The sequence below is a fragment of the Sciurus carolinensis genome, chromosome 7 (genome assembly GCF_902686445.1).
Source record: "Sciurus carolinensis chromosome 7, mSciCar1.2, whole genome shotgun sequence".
In the NCBI taxonomy this organism is placed as follows: Eukaryota; Metazoa; Chordata; class Mammalia; order Rodentia; family Sciuridae; genus Sciurus; species Sciurus carolinensis.
The window spans coordinates 145,382,717-145,404,258 of record NC_062219.1 but is presented as its reverse complement, the minus strand read 5'-3'; the positions used below and the strand labels follow the sequence as shown (position 1 = coordinate 145,404,258).

The 21,542-nt window shown below is 47.1% G+C and overlaps 1 long non-coding RNA gene across 2 annotated transcripts in view; it reads left to right on the top strand.

The window, feature by feature from the left end:
• The window catches only part of LOC124987947 (uncharacterized), a 64,082-nt gene extending 52,989 nt beyond the window's left edge, over positions 1 to 11,093 (top strand). For both annotated transcript variants that reach the window (XR_007109321.1, XR_007109322.1), the window contains exons 3-4: positions 8,232 to 8,324; positions 10,397 to 11,093. This is a non-coding gene — a long non-coding RNA (uncharacterized LOC124987947). The remainder of the gene's footprint in view (positions 1 to 8,231; positions 8,325 to 10,396) is intronic.
• Positions 11,094 to 21,542: the final 10,449 nt, after the last annotated feature.

Sequence of the window (21,542 nt, the reverse complement as noted above, 5' to 3'; positions counted from 1 at the left end):
TAAATGTGAGATTAAGTAATTAGGTTTTACAATCTCTTGATTTGTGGAAAGAAAGCTTTGAAGAAGCTTTTGCATGTAATCAGGTATATTCTCTACTAAAATAGAATGAAATTGAGACTCATACCTGTGATTTTTTGGCATCTGAATTTAGCAAAACATTTTTAGAAGCCCAAATAGAGATAACTTGTTTGGTGAATTTTTCTTATAAAATATTTGTCAAAAAATTTCTCTGAATAAAGAAAAAAGGACATAACCTGTGAAAATATTTAAACTGAAACAGTAATGCATTCCAAAAAGAAAAAAAATTGAGACTATCTTTTAGTTATGAGAATTAATTCTTAACTTATGAGGTACCTTAGGATCTGCAGAGTCTTTTCTTTATTGAAAATACTATGGTCAGCTGAGAAGAGTCAGTGGAAGGTGTCAATAATTTCAAATTTATAAAATATAAAACTCAACTTCGAAAAGATTGCAGGCAATTTCATGAAAAATATTTACAAACATATATTAATATTTATTCTTTAGAAAAATATTAACAACATGGTATTAGGTAAAGATGTGACTCCAGAACTGATTACAAAAATTAGGAACCAAGAATAATATTCTGCTTATATTACTTTTCAGTGCTCAGACAAATCAAAATAAATACAGAACTTTGGTCTGTTGTACATTGATTTTTTTATTTTTAAAAATGATTTTTACCTTTGAAAACAACTTAGGACTAACTATTTTATAGATCTACCATTATATAAACCAATTTGTCAATCTTTTTTTAAAAATTACTTTAAAAATTATATATTTAAAAAAATTACATACTTTAAAAAATTATATATTTTATTCATTTTTCTCTCATTCTCAAGATTACCCCAGTGTGGATAATAAATCCTAGGCACATAGTTCAAATAGACATCCATTTTGAGTGTTGCTTTTGAATCCCGTGGCCTTGGTTATGGCTCTGACAATGATTGACAGCTATCCATCCACTCCACATCCAGAGTCCTAAATGCCAAGAAGAGAAGAGCATTTGCAGGGCAGAGGCTGTTTCCAGCTCTGGGTGAGTGTGAGCTGATGGTTCTAGTCCTTCCTCCCGCTCATTTGACCTCTCTCCCCACATCCTGTGGGTGAAAATGACTTCCACCTCTCACAGGTAGCTCTTCATTCAGTAAATAATCATTTAGAAAGAATTTATTTTGATAATTACATTTGCATTTCTTATCTATCTTTAATGAATCATTTTATTGTTTACTTACATTGCAGTATAGGATTCCTTTCAGGGTAGGAGGAAAGTATAATTCTTTCAGTACTATTTCATATGACACACAAACACACCCGCTGATGAGATCATTAAGAGTCAAATAATTAGGCAATTAGTGTTTTAAATGCCTGTATCATGCAGAAATCCACAGTGGGTTGTGTTACAGGTAATTCACAAACTTAGGTGACACAGAGAATACATTATTATGCTCTTTAATATAGTAGAACATGGGTTTTTGCTATCAAAACATTCACTGTTCAGTGAAATTTCAGAAAAGGATTCGACTTGGATAATGAAGACCACCTGTACCTGGTGAGTAACTTTTTAAATGCCAGGTAGTGATCTAGGCACTGGGAATTCAACAGTGAGCACAGGAAACAGTCTTTATTGTACAGAGCTTATCTTTGGGAGAAGGGCAGGGCCCTAAACAAACATGCAACATGAAATGCGTCAGGGGGACATGCAAGCTAAGAAGGTGAATAAGCCAAGCGAGCAGGACATGAATGGACAAAAGAGGTGCTGCTTTATTTGGCCAGAAAAAGTCTTTGTGGTCAGGGGCAGAGACCCGAATGCAATGAGAAAGGAAGTCACTGAGTGTCCAGGGCAGGCAGACCAGGCAAGGATGAGCCAGGAGGGGACCTGGAGAGCTTGAGGAAGAGAAGGGCCAGTGGGGCTGGGGCATGTAGCGGGAGGAGGATGAAGATGGAGAGAGGGGAGAGAGCTGGGAGTCAGGGAGATCTTGGACGTGGTAGGTCAGAGTATGGACTGAGTGAGATCAGAAGTCACTGGAAGTTCTGAGCAGAGAAATGATACACTATGACTTCCATTTGCAAAGGATCATTTTAGCTTCTGTATAGAGGAAATAGTGCTTGTGTGTGTGTGAGAGAGAGAGAGAGAGAGAGAAAGAGAGCACTGGAGAACAGAAGGGGAGGCAATGGGGGAGAAGTAGGAAGGTTCTGGACATATTTTGGGGTTCAGATGGCTTGGCTTGTGATGCATTGGCGGTGGGAGGAGTGTGAGTTCGTTCTGCTTGGTTATTAGGATGAGTGGAGTTGCCATTTTCTGAGCAGGGGAAGATGGGGAGAGGATTGGGTTTGGATGGGGTGCGTTGGGGGAGACCACGGTTGCTCGTGGTCTGGTTACATTGCAGATATTTCTAAGACAGCTGAGGGAAAGTAGCGGTTGATTACTTACCTCTCTGTACTCTGGTTATTTCATCAGTAGGTTGGAGCTTTTAAGATCACTCCATAATAGGATTGCCCTCGGGATTAGCAGAGTTAACAGGTTAAAGGGCTCTGCAGAGCTTAGGGCACCCACTCAAAATTATTACTGTGAATACCTTTGGTTAATTCACATTTTCTGAAAAAAATCATATCTAAAGAAAATACCAGTCCTTGAGTGCACTGGAGACCGTGGAATTAATGCTGGAAATGGCGTTTAATCTGCACTCATCCAAGGCCTCATTTACAGGTGAGAAGACCAAGGAACCGCCAGAAAGTCTCCAAGCATTGGAGTTTGAGCCTGGGATTCTGGAAGCCTTTGCCCTTTTCCGTCACCTAGTCCTTTTCATGTAACGTTATGTTTTACTCCCTGGGGGCTCTCAGTTTGGAAGGGTGTTTGCTAAATACCCAAGATGGTTTAATGCTTTGCAAAGCTACTCGTAGGTTTCATCTTCAGAGAGCCGGGCGGGCAGTCCGAGCCCAGAGAGAGAACCTTGAGTTGAGGTTCACTCTGTGCCTTGTTTAGAGGGTGGGATGTGAGGAGGTGGCTTTCCACTTTGTGACCTTCCAGCTGACCAAGTCCTGGAGCACGTGGCTGCTGGTGCCGGTGATCCAGCCCTGTCGGGCACTTTCTTTTGTGAATATATGGCTCTGTCAAGCATCTTCTGTCACATGAACCTACTCGGCCACAGGGAGTGGGGACAAGACTGAAGTCTGCCCTGAAGCTGGGTGTTTCTATTGCTCTTTGTACTTTGTGGTCATCTGAGGTTCCTTTTCTCCTATCTCCCCCATGTCCTCCTTGCCCCCTCCCCAGCTTCCGGGTTAATGCTGTTCTGATCTTTTCCATTCATCTAGAGGTAGGAATTAATCCATAATTTATTCTTAAGCCCTGTGATGTCTGAAGTTTCTGGAGAGGTTTCTGGTCTGAAGTTGCTGGCCTGCAAATCAGCACACGGACCCTTTCCCACGAAGGCCTGCTGCTCTCTCTGCACTGGGAAACCGGGAGCCAAGCATATTCCAAGGGCTTGCTAACTCTTCCCAAAGTGGGGACTTCTTTCGCCAGCTCCTGAACCAGTTAAAATGACCACACCTCCCTCATTTTTTCTAGAAAAATCTAGTCCCAGTGTATAAGAACCAGTTCCAAGGTGCCATGAGACTCCAGAAGGACACATTCACATCTAGGACTGCAGAGTGCAATACACGGAGGACTTACTGTCAGAAGTGTGGTCCTGTGTGTCAGCAAGACCAGGGATCCCCTAAATATGGAGCGGCTTATATAATGGTCAGGACAAAGGTGACTTTTTCCAAGCTGAACTGAACCTGGCTTATCTCAAGTGAATATCACGATGTCAGACAAAATTCCTGGTGCTGTCGTAAAGTGCCGCATACCACTCTAATGGCTTTGTTTATTTATAGTGCGCTGGGAAATGGTGTGGGAAAGCCAGAGCAGGGATTCTCAGGGCCAGTCATGGCTGCCATCAGGTCAGGCTGGATCCCTACACCTTCCCTAGGGGAATGCGCGCCCAGCCCCAGTGCTGATAGCCGATAGCCTCGAGAGGCTCCCCGGAAGCCCTGCTTCAGGGCATCCTAGTAAGCAGGAGAGAGGTGGCTGGGCAGTGGAGCTTGGAAAACGCAGGCTGGATGGGCAAGGCCAGAGGGGCTGGATTATTTTGAGCAGCCAGGCGGTGTGGCAAGGACAGTGCATGGATACTTTAAGCCCCTTCTATTCTTCCTTCCCATGGAAACAGACACATTTTGATTGTGGCAGGAACGTTACAAATTCTTAAGGAGCCAATGAGATATAAGGGAGTTCTACTGAAGTGGCTTCTATGTGTCCCCCAGAAGGTCAAGGGTCAGAAACTGAATCCCTCAATTAGCATGCTCCTGTATTTGGAGGTGGGGCCTTGGGAGTAATTAGGGTTAGATGAGCCATGAGGGTGGAGCCCCGTGATGGTGTCAGTGGTTTATAAGAGACACCCGAGCTAGCAGCTGGCTCTGTCTGGCCATGTGAGGCCTCTGCCCTGTTGGGACGCAGCAGGAAGGCCCTCACCAGATGCTAATCAGATGGCGGCATCAGGCTCTTGGACTCGCCAGCCTCCAGAACCACCAGCCAAATAAATTTCTATTCATAAATTACCTATTCTCAGGCAACAGAAGAAGGACTAAGACACTTCCCAAATGGGACGTCTGAGAAAACTATTCTTTTTCTAATAAAAAGGCACAGAGTCTGGAGTAGAAATTTTGAGCATGAAGATGGAGTCCTGTACAAAGGGTGGCAAAGCAGAAAGACGCCAGGAGTTTGAGACTTGGTTGACATTGCAAATGTGCTGTGGCAGTCCTTCACTTGAACCTATTCTTAGATGAAAAAAAAAACATTGCATTTGACCAAGCTGCAATTTTGGAGTTTGTTAGCTGTGGTTGAAACCGTCCTGAGAGCAGCTTCTCAGCCCTCAGATTGCAAACTTGGCCCTGCCCCTTCCCTGTGGTGTAGCCTTAGGAACAGCACGTGAGCTCTGTGAGCTTCAGTTCTCCATTTCTGAAATGAGGACAGTAGTATCTTCCAGCTTGGATCTTGAAGGAGTACGGGAAACTCCATACCCATTGAGCATTTTGTGGACTCGCACTGTGGCTGCCGATAGCCCCCACGTTTTGCCATCTGGGGAAGGGGGAGCAGTAAGGATTGATGGAGTGCATAAGGAAAGGCATTTGGAGGGAGGGAGGTGAGTCTTAGCAATAACAGGACAAGAGGCAGGAACCCTCGAAGGACAGATCTGCCAAGTCCACTGCCAGAAAACAGAGCCCAGTGTGTGAACTTGCCAGAGGCAAAGGCCATCTCAGCTAAGTTCTCCTTTGGTGTTTCTTGCCAAGGCAGGAAACAGGGTCTGGGCACGGGTGGGCTGGGTGTGCAGGTGCCTGCGTGTGAGTGGCTGCAGCTGGTGAGGAATGAGGGTCCTGGGGCTGCAGGCAGGTCCTCGCACTTACATCACGGGGTGAAAGAATTGACGTGTGTGTCCACGTGCGCGTGCTGGACCTTGGCAGCGGTAGGTCAGAGAGTGATCTTTTACAAATGGAATTCTAATTTCCTCAGAGCTGTTTAAAAATCCTTTGCTAAAAACAAAGAGCAACAACAGAACCCTTTGCTGCTTCTCTTTATATGCCCGGGAGGAGGATTAGAGTGTGACAGCTAAGGGGTACAGGGGTTGTTTAGGGGCAGTGAAAAGGTAGGAGAAGTGACTCTGGTGATGGATGCCTAATTCTGTAAATACCGAATTATATACTTGATATAGGTAAATTTTATGGTATTTGAATTATAACTCAATAAAGTTGTGAGAAAGAAAAAGAATGCTGTGTTGATTCCTTGTTGGCAATTGCACAAAGATTTCTGTGGAACTGACGGCCGCCAGCCCCTCTAGTGTGATCATCTGCAGGTGCCAGGTGCATCTTCGCCCGCTGCCTCAGGGAGCGGTTTGCATTCTCCTGGCTGAGCACGTGTCCTGCCGCTGGGCTGCGGTGGTGGCTGCTCCCTCCTCGCAGAATCCTAGCTAATATTTCTTCCCTTGACACAGGTCGCTTCCTACTATTACTTCATCTAGCTGTCATTCTCCACAGCGAGGCTACAGGATACTGGAGGGCAGGAACCACACTGTATTGATTTGTCTCCGGTCAGTGGTACTCCAACAGTGGGGTACTCCAGTGGGAGCCACCTCAGCAGGGCTAATGACAGTGTTCAGGGCGGCTTCCACGCAGTGATGATAAAGGCAGACTGGCAGGTTCATCGCCGTGTTTACATTTTCTGCAATAGCCCTCGTGTCGCTTTGCACCCAGGGCTGACCACTGCCACCTGCCCTGCCTTCTTAGGTATTGAGCGCAGTGCCTTCGAGGTAGTAGGTGCTTTATAAATGAGCCCTAAGGACGAGGAAAGGACTAGGGAGGAAGTTCTGCTTTAAGTGCAGGAAGCAGCCAGAACACAGGGACACTGATCAGGCTGTGCCAGAGAGAGCCTCCGGGGATAGGGAGGAGCTGGAGACTTGAGGAAGCTGGCCCATCTGGTGGAGTATTCTCAAGGTCTGGAAGAAGTCGTTAGGGAAAAGGGTTCAGGACAATCATCCCAGACTGGGTGACTTTGACCACAAACATTTATCCTCCCAGTTCTGGAGGCTGGAAAATCCAAAGTCAAGGCACTGGCGGATGGGGAGTCCATGGGAGCCCACTTCCTGGTTTGCAGATGCCACCTTCTGCAATGTGCCCCCACATGGAGGAGGGCAGGCAGCAAGAGCAAGCTCCCTGCCTCTTCCTTAATGCCACTAAACCCCTCAGCGAGGGCTCCACTCTCCTGGTCTAAAGGTCCTGCTTCCTAATGCCATCGCATTGGGGCTCAGGATTTCAACATACGAATCGTGGGGGGACACAAACACGCTGGCCCTAGCAAAGTGACTATTGCTGTTTAAGATTTCCTCCACGAGCCCTTTTCCCTAGTCACTTCCCCTGTTGGTCTACCCCTAAGTTTCCATTGGTTCTCCATTCTGGGAATCTCCTCTCTCTCATCAGTTGCAAAGGCAAAGGTTCTTTCTCTAGGGCCTCTAAGTAAATGAATTTACTTTACTTCTCACATAACATTTAAAATTACTGAGCACCTGCTATGTTTTGGGTGCAGGACTACTAAGAATCTGCTAGACATCAGACAGAACTAGGTACTCTGAATGAATGCATCGTCTCATTCATCTGTTAATGAAATCTATGTTAGCTAGGGTAAATAACATTTCCTGCTTATGTTAGTCAGCCTTCTGTCACTGTGACAAAATACCTGAGTAAAACAACCTGAAAAAGAAAAGATTTATTTGGGTTCATGGCCTGAGAACCAAAACATGAACCATGAACCATGGCTGGTTGGCCCCATTGCTATGGGGCTGTGGTAAACCAGAACATGGCAGGAAGCATGGGGCAGAGAAGAGCTGCTCATGTCATAGTGGCCAGGACCAGAGGGAAGGGGCAGAGGACAAGGTCTTCCCACCAAGGACATGACCCCTGTGACCCCCTTCCTTCCACTAGGCCCCACCTCCTAAAGTTTCTACCACCTCCCAATAGTGCCACCAGCTGGGTACCAGGCCTTTTTAACACATGAGCTTTGGGAGGCATCCCAGATCCAAACAATAGCATTGTTGTAATAAACAACCGACCCCCACAAATCTTAGTGGGTTAATATGATAAGATTATTTTTTTCAAATCACAGTCTAATATGGTTTCTGTGGTGTGTGTGTGTGTGTGTGTTCAACTGGGAGACTCTGCTCTTTGCAGTCTCTCTGGGATCCAGAATTCTTCCATTCCAAGGCCCCACGTTGGTGTCTTGCTGGGTCTTTGCCCCTGGCAGGCTAATGAGCAGGACAAAGCATAGGTTGACTGTGGGAAAGGTCTCACAGGCCAGGCCTGAGAATGACCTTCAACTGTCCACATCCTGCTGACCAGAGCCCATTCACCCAGGCACACAGGGCATGCTGGGAAATGGGATTTGGCGAGAGACGGCTGTGAGTGCCATTACTTGGAGGTTGGCCCCCTTTAGCTGTCTTCTGGCACAAAGGACCTATTCCCTGGGGCAAGCTTGTCATCTGCTCTAAACCCCCTTGCCTTGCTCTGGTTCAAAAACGTATACTCAACATGTCCCTCCTGAGTTGAGTGGATTGGAGAAACCAGAACCCGTGGCAGAGATGAGTGATTCTTAAATACGTCCCTTCTCCAAGACGACCTGGTTTTCCCTTTAGCTGGCAGCCCCTGCCTTCTGGGCTGGAAGGTTAACAGCTGGAGTCCCTGGCTCCCACCCGAGGCGCTGCTGCAGTGAGCATCTTCCTTGCCAGGTGAGTACCCTGGGTCTTTGCTCCCTCTCTGCAGATTCTTTAGTGGGACAAGAAGAGTCTCGTGGTTCTGGAATACAGGGAAGTGGGAAGGAGGAAGACTGACTGTTGAACCTGTGAGTTTCATCTTTCCCCTTAAGGAGAAAGGATGAATGCATACCCTAAAGCAGACGATTACCAACTTGTGATAAGACTGATTGCTTTAGGGGGACATTTCCCTACTATGATTATTTAGACATGGGGTGACCCCTAAATGCTCATGTGTGAGACAATGCAAGAGCGTTCAGCCGTGAAGTGATTCTGTTAAGGGAACCTTAACCTGATCAGTGCATTAATCCACTGATACAGATTAGCTGGGTGGTGACTGTGGGCAGGCAGGGTGTGGCTGGGGGGACAGGTCACGGAGGGCGTGCCTTTGGGGTATACATTTTGTCTCTCTCTTTCTCTCTGCTTCCTTCTTGCCTTGTCCTGAGCTGCTTTCCTCTTCTGCCATGATGTTCTGCCTCATCTTGGGCCCAAAGCAATGGAACTGGCCATGTAGACACTGAGATCTCTGAAACCATAAGACAAATAAACTTTTCCTTCTCTAAAATTGTTCGTCAGGGCTTTTGGTCAGGGTGGCAAAATGACTGACTAAAACACCTACTTACCCCAGGCAAGCTGGAGCCTGGGTACAAACGCAGGTCTTGGCGTGTGTTCCACCGTGGCCTCTTGTCCCCCCTTTGCTGTCTGCATGTCAAATGTTATGGCATCATTCTCTTCTTTGCTGGTTCCTTCACTGGGGAAAATAGCTCATGAAACTTCATATCCCTGATCCAGATGTTTGACCTAGAAATGCTTCTATGGCTATTTCTTTGATATTTTCCTTCCTTCCTTCCTTCCTTCTTTCCTTCCTTCCTTCCTTCCTTCCTTCCTTCCTTCCTTCCTTCCTTCCTCTCTTTCTCTCTCTCTCTCTCTCTTTCTTTCTTTCCTTTCTCTCTCTCTCTTTTCCTTCCTTCCTTTCTTTCTTCTTTTCTTTTCCTTCTTTTTCCCTTTTAATCAATGATTATCACTGCGGATATCTCAGAAGGACAGACACGAATGAAGAAGGGACTGGTAAAGGGCTACCAGAGAAGTTTAAGAAAGTATCCTAGAGAATGAAAATCATCAAAAACAAAGCCTGGCATTGCAGCTAAAATTATTAATTTAGGAAGCTTGAAGAGGGTTGGTGAAGAGAAAGGGGCAGTTAAAAACAATCCTAATGATAAGTCAGCCATGCACGGGAAGGTCGAGCAGTCCTCCTGACAGCTGGAATGTGCTTCCTTGGTGGCCTGTGGGAGAGCACTCTGTAGGTGATGGGCCCTCGAAGGCAGGCAGTGGGTGCAGGCCTGTGGTGTCCCAGCCTACCCCTGGATGGGCCCTTGGTGGGGTTCTGAGAAGGCTCTGTGGGGCTGTACTGCCTAATGGACATGCCTCATCAAATGTGGAACCCTTACCAAGAGGGCTGAGCGTTGACAGTCAGAACAGAAGTCACCTGCTGCGCCGAGTCAGGGTGATCCTGCTCCACTATTTAGCAGTGTTGGTGAGTTGTGGGGGTCATTGGGGGTTTCAGGAGAGGGGCCAGGGCAGCTGAAGCCATGGGTGAGAGCAGGGCTTGGGGACTGTCTTTTTGTCAACCAGCATGTGGTGTTTCACTATTTTAACTACAGCTCAGCTGTCCGGGTGCCGGCTGGCTGAATTTCAGCCTTGAGAATATCATGCCTGTAATTTGTGTTGCTGTAGTGAGGAAGCCATGAAGCAGAGCGGGTCTCCTTGGTGGAACCATTTATGGTCCCACAGGGATCCCAGCCGACAGTTCTCCAGAGCCCATGTTTGAAGGAACACCAAGGCCAGTCACCTTGGCCTCTCCCACACCCTCAGGAGTGCCAGTCCCTGGGGCTGCCTCCTTCCCTCCTTGGTCTCTTCCCCTCCCGGGCCTCACTCCCCAGTCCTCAAGCCTGTTCCATGTGTGTTAATCAAAGGCAAGTAAGCAGCCCTGGTTGTCACGAGGATGATGGGATGTGAAATGACCGCTGTGTTGTTTTCGTCTCTCCAAGACAGCAGCCTGGTGTTCTGCATTGCCAGCTCATTAGAGGATGTCACCGAGAAATGTAAAGCAGCTCAACTCCAGCATCCTCCACTCTCTCTGGTTCCCTCAGCACAGAATATCAGAGCTGGAGCCTGCTGATCCGATTCCATCGCTGTGGCAGGGGAAGTTTTTACTGAGCTCACTCAGGTGACTGTGGGGCTGAAAAAAGAAGCCACTCCTTTTTGGGAGGTGGGGAAGCAGTTTGCAGACAGCAGGTGCGTGTCCACCCTCTCCTCTATATCCTACGTGTTCCAAAAAAGGGTTTAAGGCTGTTCTCAACCCGACATGCTTCACTTTAAATCCAAGATACATGACTCCAAGACACTGATGTTTTTAAAAAAAGGAGAAATTAGAGATAAAAATTCCCTATGTAAAAGAATTCTTGACCTTAAAAAAATCGATGTTTCTTCTGACTTCTCAATACAATTTAAGATACCTAAATTTAAAGTAAAGGAAGAGTCCTCTTTATTGGGAGATTCAGAATGGCCTCCTGATGTTTTTTAAACTTTCCACCAAATACCTGATACTGGAAGACCAGGACTTTGCATCCCAGAGGTCTAAGGGAAGGGGGCTGGGGAGATAGCTCAGTTGGTAGAGTGCTTGCCTTGTAAGCACAAGGCCAGGGGTTCGATCCCCAACACCAAAAAAAAAAAAAAAAAAAAAAAGACCAGAGATCTAAGGGAAGTTCAGGGGGGCTGAACTTTTCAAGTGGAAAGGTCTTCAAATCACATAATTTAAATGGCAAATCTTGCATGGTCTTCCACAGCCAATCTTTTCTAAAAAATAGAAAATGATGCACCTGATATTTATTTTTAAAGAAGATCCCTCTCTTGCCTCAGTGTGGCAGAGCTGACCCTCTGCCTGTGACCTGTGGCTTGGTGTCCTCACAGTGCAACAGGGCTCCCAGCCTCCTGCAGTCTCTGTCACAGGTGAAGGTTTCCTGCAGGCAAGACCAACTTGCAGCATCAACGAGGGGACGCTGAGGAGAGGGTCATTGCCGTGGAGGGACCAAAGGTCAGAGGACCTCAGACCAACTTTGGCATTTCCATGCCTCTGTGGTCCCTGGTCTCCTTCCACCCTCCTCACTAGGTTATGGTGACAATCTGTTTCCCTCCCAGGCCTCCTGGTTAAGAGAAGGAATAGAAAGAATCTGGAGGAGTCTGGGTATATATTGCCAACTTTTAAGATTTTTCCATTTGCTCCGAGTTTGAGTTGGGTCAAGTCTCAGTTTTTCTATGTATAAAATACATAGCTCATAAAATTCATGAAATTCCTTCCTCAGAGAGAAATATAGTATTATAAGGGCTATTTATGTCTTAAAATGTTTGAGTCCTTCTAGGACCCAAATGGTATTCACTGAACACCACTTAAAGAAACCAAGTCTCCTTAAAGAAGTGGCCAATTCCAGTCATAGAGAAAATGCAAGATGAACCTAGAGAATTCTGTCATTCTCAATGTAAGAAAACTTTTTAAATACTTAGGTGTGTCAAAAAAGACTCAGAAAAAAAAAAAAAAAGACTCAGGAATCAACCTGAATGAGCTCATAATGTCCAAAGATGGGACTATTTAAGCATTAGTAAGATAATTACTGCAGTAGTTGGGACATATCCAATTCCATCACACCCATGACTTCATAAAAGATTCTTAAAAAAAAAAAAAAAAAACCATTGGTTGCCTTTGGGGGAATCTAGGAAATGGCCTTATTATTTTGCAAATGATTTACATTAGTTTTCCTTTGCTGGGACAAAACACCTGAACACGTTAACCCAAGGAGGAGAGATACATTTCAATTCATGATTTCAAAGTTTCCAGTCCGTAGTCAGTTGGCTCCATCGCTTCGGGCCTGTGATGAGGTTTGAGCTCATTGGGGAGGAAATTGCTTACTTCAGGGAAGTTGGGAGGCAAAAAAGAGACAGGGAATGACCAAAGTCCCAATACCTCCTTCAAGGGCAGGTCCCCAGGGACCTCACTTCTTTCCACCAGGGTCCACTTTCTGAAGATTCCACCACCTCCCAACAGCACCGTAGCTGGAGACCAACCCTGTAATGCACAGTGCCGATCCAAACCAGAGCGCTGTAAATAAAAAAATCAAACATTCACTTACATTTACCATGTGAATTCTACCTCGGGGAAACTAAATAATTGACCAGGGAGTTTTTCTTTAGACAAGTATTCTAGCTAATAAATAAAAAATGAATGATGGAATTAGAAGATAGCATTCAACAAACGAATAAAAGGATCCAGTCCAATGTTTCTCAGCTTTGCACAACTAGTATTTGGGCTAAGATCATTTTGGTGGTGGGGCTGTCCTGTGCTCTGTAGGACATTTACCAGCCCCTCTCCCTCCCCTGCCCCAGCCTCTCCACTAGATTTCAGTAGTGTTTCCTCCTCCAGCTGTGACAACCTAAAATGAATCCGGATATTGCCAAGTGTTCCCTGGCTGAGACCACTGCTGTAGGTGACAACCATCAGTGACAGATAATGCACAGAAAGACGGACAACCGGCCTTTGTAGATCCGATCACATAAGCGTACACTGTCCCTTTGAAATTCTTGAAAACAAAACAAAAAACAAACAAAAAATAAAACCCCAAGCCCCCCAACTAACTGACCTGAACTAAACCTCTGTATCTAAATTTCACTTTACAAGACAAATGTGAGGCACCCACATGGGCGTGAAAGCACACACACACACACACACACACGCGCGCGCGCAGGAAATGATTGATTATGAGTTGATAATACCCGAAGACAGGTGGGGGGCACACCTGGCTCACTGTGGTATTGTCTACTCTTTGTATTATATGTGTGTGTGTGTCTGTGTGTGTGTGAGTGTGTGTGTGTGTTTTCCTCTCTAATTCGGTCCTGAAGTCCCTCTCTGGGGAGTGACCATAGACCTGGCCCACTCTTATGAGACACCACGGACTTGGACATGGCTGTCCACAGTGTTACTTTCAGGGGGTATTTATAGGGGACAGCCTAACGCCTCAGGGTCTGACTGTGACCAGGGCTCCTTCTCATGGGGACACTTTTTTATACTGGTGAGGTCCTTTTGACTTTTGTCTGAGCAGAGTCCAGGTTATTCCTACCAGAGAGCCACTGTCTAGGAGAGCCCTGGCCAGGGAAGAAGTCAGGATCCATATGTCAGTCACGTGAGACGCAGAGAAACAAAGCACACAGATTGACAGAAGTGGATGCTCCGGATTCCAGATAGAAGAGCACAGCCCACCTCTCAGGGCCAGCGGGAACCGGGGTGCACATGGTCAACCGGCAAATGAGGGTGGGGGACCTGTGGGTCCAAGCGTCATCCAGGCAGCCTCCTGCAGGGGCTCTGATTGGTGGGTTTAGAGCAAGCACACATGAGTTTTGTAGGGCTGCACTATGGCCCAGGTGTGGTCTCTGCTGCATAACTGTGTGGTGCGTGTGGTCGTGGGGTCAGTGGGCAGTTGTAGACATAGCTGTCCCCAGGGAGGTGCGCAGCAGGAGGTGACTGTATGAGGTAGGTACCTGGGTTGCCCACCTTGAGGAACCCAGTAAAGGAGAACCAGAGACTGTGTCAAAGGTGACTGAGCCCTGCTTCTGGCACGAGGAAGTTGAACCTGTGTTCGCAATGGGTGCCAAAGCAACATAAACTTGGAATTCACTATACATACATCTGACTAGTCCCATAATAGAAAAAAAGTTTTTAAAAAGCGTGTGCCCTCAGTGGATATCCTGACATTTCTAGAAGGTTCCTTTAGTTGACCCCATTGGCTTTGCACCGCTGGGCCTGACAGGGTCAATGTGAGCTCCATTTCCTGCTCCGGGGCTGTGTCTGCAAACGGGTGCCCAGGAGTTAGTGCAGATGAGAAGAAGGGTCAGGCCCCATCCTCATGTTAATTAGCTATTAAGCGTTGTGAGTAATGGATTAACTGATCCATGATTTTCATAAATTTATTGGTCCTCCAGTTAATGAAGATCTCTTGCGGTTCCTTTGTCATATATCATTCCTTTGCAGGACCTGCTCCTTTTCTGCAGATTGCTGAGCTTGGCTAAGCAGGGATTGACAGCTGCTCCAATTTGGGGGCTGAGGAAACTTAGACAGAAGTTGGAGGGAGTGGAGAAGCCAGGCCCACAGGCAGGAAGGGGTGAAAATGGCCCCGTGAATTATTAATGCATAGGCTCTTCCCACAGCCGGCGGGCCTGGTGTATCTGTGTATCAGGGAAGAGGTCCTGAAGAATTAGCCTGCGTCCTCTCCCTCCCCAGCCCTGCCACGCTCCTTTTGCCAGCCCCTCCACCCCTCAAAGCAGCAGGGCCATCAAATGCTTGTTGCCTCAGGGGAAGGACGTGGTAGGATATAAAGCAAGTGAGTAACCTGGTTCTTTTTGCCTGTTTCAGAGGAGGGACCCTTAGAAAGAAATGTCAGGAGATGAGGTCGACTCCCTATGCCCAACCTCATCCTCAAATCTAGATAAGGCTTCCCTGGGGTTAAGAAAGGAGGAAAGATGGTGGGTGGATGATGATCCCCTAGGCAGAGGAACTCCTACATCCCCTGTCCATGGACAAGCTTGGGACTCTAGAGAGTGAGAGACCCCCATGCTCCAGGGTGGCACTGTGCAGACCAGGAAGCTCCTCTGACCTTGGCTCACCTTTGCACAGGCTAGTGAGAGCACCTGTGAACCAGGAAGGGTCCAGCACACAGGGGCCAACGATGTCTCAGGCCTGAGGGCCAATGCCACCTCAGGGGCCACCTGCCTGGGTAGATGGCATCAAGGGTTGTGTGATGGTCCCTTTGCAAGACCTGGCTTGCTTCGTGTAGCTTCTTGGCCCCAGGAAGATGGATCTGCAGGTGTGACCAAGATACAGTTTCTTCCTGGCCCTCAGGTAGGACTGCGGTTCCCGGCACACAGCAGAACCACCCCAGCTGAGAGCAACAGGAGGTGGGGGTACGCCTCCATCTTCGACCCTCTTCTTTTTCTCATCGGCGCTGTGGAAGGCGCCTTTCTCTCCGGTGCTTGTTGCAGGGTTTGGGAGAGGCCGTGGGGTATGAGCTCTGTGCCCTTATCTCTCGAGCACTCAAGGACAATTCCGGACTTGTTAGGACTATTTGGTTGCAAGGGACTGGACAACAGTTGAAAGAAGTTTGCATGAGGAAAGAGGCCCGGGATGGGGACTCGGGATGGCCGGAGGCAGGGCCCGGGAGTCACCGGCGCTGTCCCTCATCTCTTGTCTATGCCGTGTTTCTCTCTGGTTTGATATACAGTGTCGGGGCCTTTCTAAGGGTAAGGGACCAACTGTATCATCAAGCTGTGTCCCACCCTAGACCTATGGGATCAGCCTCTGGGAAAGTGCCCTGGGACCTGAACTTCAATCAACTTCTCGTCCTGTTCATGCCCACCTGCTGTGAAGTCTGAATCCTCCGCAGGACCGTTTCAACCCGTGGAAAGAAACTGAATTGATGTCATCTTTGGTTCTAAAAGAAAAACCCCAGGGAAAGGACCCACTTGGCCTACCTTGGATTAGCCACCTCCACCTGGACTGCGGATGGGGAAGGAGACCTCATGATAACATGGTTGCTGCTCGGAAAACACTCTGGGTGGCCTGAGGAGGGACCCAGCAGGGACCTAGGGGAAAGAGGGTGCCTGCCAGCCAGACAACCCTGTAGGAATCTGCCTCCCCTTCTCACAGGCTCCACCGAGTGAGGATCCCGGGTTCCGGCGGGTTCTCAGCCCCAGCCGCTCTTTACAATCTCTGAACATCTCTCGTTGCCATTTTCTGAGCAGCTGCTTCACATCTTTGCCAGTTCCCCTGGACCTTATTCTGTCCCTCCCTCCCTCCTCCTTTTTTAAAAACATTTTAAAATTTATTCTAATTGGTTGTACATCAGTAGAATGCATTTATACATTTTGATAGCTCGTACATGAATAGATGTAATCTCATTTTTCAGATTGTACCTATTGCAGGATCACATTGGTCATACGGTCCTACAGGCACATGAGGTCATCGCGTCTGTTTCACTCTCCTATCCTTCCTTCCCCCAGACGCCTTCCCCTCCTTCGCTCCCCTCTACCTAATATAAAGTAACTCTATTCTTCCCCATCCCCCCATTGTGAATTAGCCTCTGCATATCAGAGAAAACATTCGGTCTCTGGTGTTTTGGGTTTATGGACGATCACTCTTTCCACTCCAGAACGAAACGGAAGCCAGCCGGCCAAGCTGCTGCATCCCCTGGCCAGACTCCCTCGTGTTGCCATCTGCTCTTAGGTATTTTCCTTTTCTAGAGGGCAAGGCTGTGCCTGCTCCTTCCCAAGGTTGGTTCCTTCTCCGCTGCTTCATCAACTCCTCTCTTGATTTTCCTCTTTCTCATGGATTTCCAACCCCTTCCTCTCTTCTGGGTCTTGCCTGAGTCTAGCTCATCCTGAAAGCTCAGCCCCCTGTCCTGCCTGTCCACCAAGGGGCGGCCACACCCCCACTTCCCTCCCTGTCATTATTATCTCTTAAATAATAATGCTATAAATTTATGTTTTTTTCTAAGCCAAAAAGCCTCCAAATGAACCCAGAAAGTTAGACAAATACAGAATAACCTGAATAAGAAAATAAAATCTATCTGTAAGTTTGCCAATAAAAGATGACATTAGTAACACTGTCGGGTTTATCACTTTAGTGTTTGTCTTGCATATGTTTTGTATTTATACGTATATATGAAAAATTGAGATCATACTATATATATATTTTATGTCTTGTTTTGTTCACTTAAACAGTGAACATTTCCCCATCTTCTTAAATGAGCTTCTATTATAGAATGTTTTATTAGCTAAAATTGTTAGCTTGTCTCAATTTTTTTTCTTTTTTTTTTTTTTTTGCTATCAAAGATGGATCCCAGGGGTGCTTAACCACTGAACCACATCCCAGTCCTTTTTATTTTTTATTTTGAGACAGGGTCTTGCTGAGTCACTAAGGTCCTTGCTGAGATGCTGAGGCTGGGTTTGAACTTTCAATCCTCCTGCCTCAGCCTTCTAAGCCACTGGGATTACAGTCGTGTGCCACCACGGCTGGCAGCTTGTCTCAATATTTATTAAATATGTGTATTATGCTTTTATTATAACTAACTCTCATGCATAAATAATTTTGCACTTCTCCGTTTTACTAACCCATTCAATATTTTTGAAAGAGTGGTCTATCCTTGTTACCTCCTGCTGTTTTACACACTTATTGAGTCCTCCATACATAGAAGTTGGTCCCCATCACTCTAGGGTTATGAAGAGGTCCCCAGTGACCTCCCAGGGGCAAAGTCCAGGGGCCTCTTGTGCAGGCCATGGTGATGCATCGTGTCCTGACCCTGCTCTTCTGATCTTGTAACCCTGCTCACTTCTGTGTCCTTCCTCTTCCTCTTTGGTGGTCCCCTTTGTTCCTCATGTTCTCTTTAAGCTGAGACAACCCAACCGTCTGCCACCCTCCCTCCTCCTCCAACAGGGTCCTCTGGGTCTCGTGTGCAGAGGACAGACAGGCACCCCACGCACGCCCAACAGCCGGGGACTATCCACTGCTCCTTCTAGAAGCAGCTCTGACCCGGCGTAACCCTGTGCAAACCAGTCCCAAAGGGGACGCTCGATTCAGGGAAACTGTCCAGCCTCCAAAGCAACCTAAACACAACTCAAAGCTTTTACTCCCGAGTTCAAAGACATCCAAAAGGGCGCCAGGCAGGCCACGCAGCTGGTTCTCCTACTCCGTGCTCCCTCCCAGCCTTCTCCTAAGTCGCTCCGAAGCGCTTCATTTCCAGTCCTGCTACACTACCAGAGTTGCCTCTGGGTCGTTCCGGGTTCTGATGACTTTCTCCTCCTGGCTGATGGCCTGTCGCCATCCCGCACCCTCTCCCGTTCTCTCTAAAGGATGAATTCCAGACAGAAGCTCCCCATGCTTAAGCAGCAGCGCCTCAAGAAGCAGAGAACCGGAGAAGACAAGAACGGAGGGTCCCAGCCGGACGTGGCCCCCGCTTTCCAGCGCATGTCCCACCGTTCCTGAATTCTCTCTCCTACTGACACAACGTCCAAGTTAGAGACCTTCGATTCTCTCTTCTGCAGGTGATATCCTGGGAGACACCAACTCTTCTGCTAGTTCAGAAACGTCTCTTGTCTCTGCTTGCCCCTCGTCCCTTTTCTTTATGGCCACTCTTACGGCCTGCATTCTGCTCTTCCTTGAACCTTTGTGAGGTTCTTCTGAGTGTTTTGGCTAATCCTCCTGCCAGTCTCCCTTCTCTCCTCCGATCTTCTGTCTACATTGCTGCCAAGAAGCCCTCCGGTCTCCTCCCTCTATGACTTGGCAGTCTCTGCAGGCAGCCAGTTCGAGTTCCTGTCTTTGGTTCTTAGCCCTTCAATCTGTTTTTCCTTCTGATCAGCTCTTCCATCACTCTCCTTCATCACACGCTGGTGCTATTACTGTTTTAATTTGTTTTCTGTTGCCATAACAAAATAACTAAGGTTGGACACCTCATTTTAAAAAAAGGTTTATTTGACTCAATTCTGGTGTCTGGGGGGTTCAAATGGTATGGTGCTGGCACACTGGTGAGTGTCCCCTGGCTGTATCAACATGATGAACAATTGGAGAAGGAACTGGCCTTGAGTGGAAGGGACCATGTATGAGGGGTGGCCTTGCTTTGCAGCATCCTGCTCTGGAGAGAACTAACTGACTTTGTGAGAACAGCATTGATCCCTTCCGGGTCAGGGCCCTTATGACCTCTTTGCCTCGCCTGGGCCCCGCTTCTTTGAGATCCACCACCTCTCAACATTGCCACCCTGGGGCCTGAGCTTAGACACATGAACCTTTGGCAACCATGTCATCTACTCACCGTCCCCCATCTTCCCTTTCACACTTCGACCCTTGTGTTCATGATGTTTGACGCCCTGCGATACAGGCCCAGCGATTCCTACAGGCTCTTCAAGGCCGGTCTCACTGCTTCCTCCTTCTGGAAACTCCTTCCATGCTCTTCCCAGCCCCAGGCTCCTGGCTTCAGGTTCTCCATGTTGCACTCCCAGGAATTTGTTCCTGCCTCTGGGATGCCACTTATCACACTGCGGTTGTCTTTTCTATCACACCCTGAGCTCAGGGGCAGGGGCGTTTTTCATTCTGGAAAATCTCCAAGGCCCAACCTGCAGAAGTTGCTGCATCCAGGAGGCCTTATCTGCCGTGAGCGGTCTGGTGTTTGCTTTCCGCCATCCCATTACTGTGTGAAGGCTAAAGGGGCTTCAGATTCTGGCTTATAAGGGCGGACGATGGCAGAATCTCTCTAAGCGGCAGCGAGGCTGGCTGAAGGAGACAGCGGACGGAATTTATTAGTGTAAAAAGATTCAGTTGCATCAAAGCGACTGCACATCGGATATTTTCCTGGCTATAAACAAGCATGCTAAATGTGAAAAGAGAGATTTACAAAGCAGATGTATTGCAGTACGGTATCGTCACTGACTTTGTAAAAGGAATCACCCTCCTGTCCACTCCTCTCCCTACTCAGTCCCTAAAGACAAGAGAAAGCGCCATTACCAAGTCCACTAGATCCTTTCTCCTAAAATCTCTCTAGTCTGACTAGTTTTCTCTCCCTCCCCAGCCTATGCAACCTCTCTGACAAACTTCAGGCTTCAGTGTCAAGCCTTTTCTACCCTCCAAGACTGGGGTAGGTGACTTGCCCACGTGTTCCTGTACATTATATCGTGACTTTTCTATATCTCTTATAAGCCCAGGTTTATTGGTCCTTAGCAAGCAAGCTTCTTAGCATTCGGGCTTATGCATATCTTCATTTCGGCTGCCTGCACACATTAAGTACTCAATAAGTATTTGTGGCATGAAGCTATTACAAAGATATGTATCAAAATATTTTGAATACATATTTTTTTTTGCATCAAATCTATTAACCCAAGTAAGGCACATTAATATTTGGATGTAAAAAAACCAGACTACTTAGCAAATTGAATTTAATTGGATTAGGAAGAAGGTCTTTCATTTTCATTTTTGTCTTTGAGTTTTCAGTGCAGATTAAGATGTGCCTGACCTCACAAGTACTGAGGCGTGTGTCTCTGACACGGGCCTAGGCTCTTCACACCTGTTTTCTTTATCCTATAGATTTTTTAAAATATTTTTTTATCAGCTAATTGGAGGTAGTAATTAGGCGTGTTTGCAAGAAGTGCTGTAAGGAGTGGGTTTCCATCTTGAAGGGACATGTGTGCTTCTCTTAACTCCTGAGTGATTACGAGAATGTTCTCCGTGACGAACTAAGCCAGGTATTGCAAGTGTTTTGAAGTCCCTTAATGGAAACACAACTAACCATGCCCAGCTTTGGAGCACTCAGAAGAAATCTTCAGGTTTTACATTTTTAGAGAAATAAGGTCAAGCATTATATTTTTAAACATCTTTATAAGACAAACCGAGCAGCCTGTCTCATTCTTTCTTCCCATGCAGGTGACTTCTAGCAATTTCATTTTGCTCTCAAATTAAACAAGAGGATTTTTTATGAAATTTCAAGGGCCATGCTATAACACTTAGAAAATAAAAGTCAATCTAAAAGAAAGGACTCCATGAAAAACAGGACGGGAGATGAAGCAGGATTTTGAAAGTAATGTTTTCCTGTAGGAGGTGAGTCAAGTACTGGCTCTCTCTTCTCCCACTCTAGGTGAGATCTGGATTCTTATAACCACCAGAGAAGAGGGCCAGTCTGAGATCCCTGCCATCGAGCTGTGAGATCTCTGTTTGCCTGGCAGCAGCATCCAGGACAGGAATCCTGGAAGAAGAAGCTGTGGCCCCAGGAAACTGAGCCATTGAACCCGATGTCAGTGACACTGGTGAGCTACTGAAAAATTGCAGATGGAAGGAAACATGCCCACCTTCTTCCTTCATCCAGCCTCGTAAAATGCACCAGAACAATGCATTGTCTTGTTCTGATGATGAGTGAGAAGCAGCTGTCACGCAGACACAAACTGAGTGAAAGCTTGTAATATTGCTCACAGCGCAGAGGAAGAGGAGAAAGGAGCTGAATCTCAGGGGCAAGGGAAGGGAAGGGTGAAGGCAGGAGAGGACTAGAGGGGACACCACTGGGTATGGAAGGGGCTGTGGAGAAGACCAAACTGGAAGTGGGGCGGGTGCTTCCGACT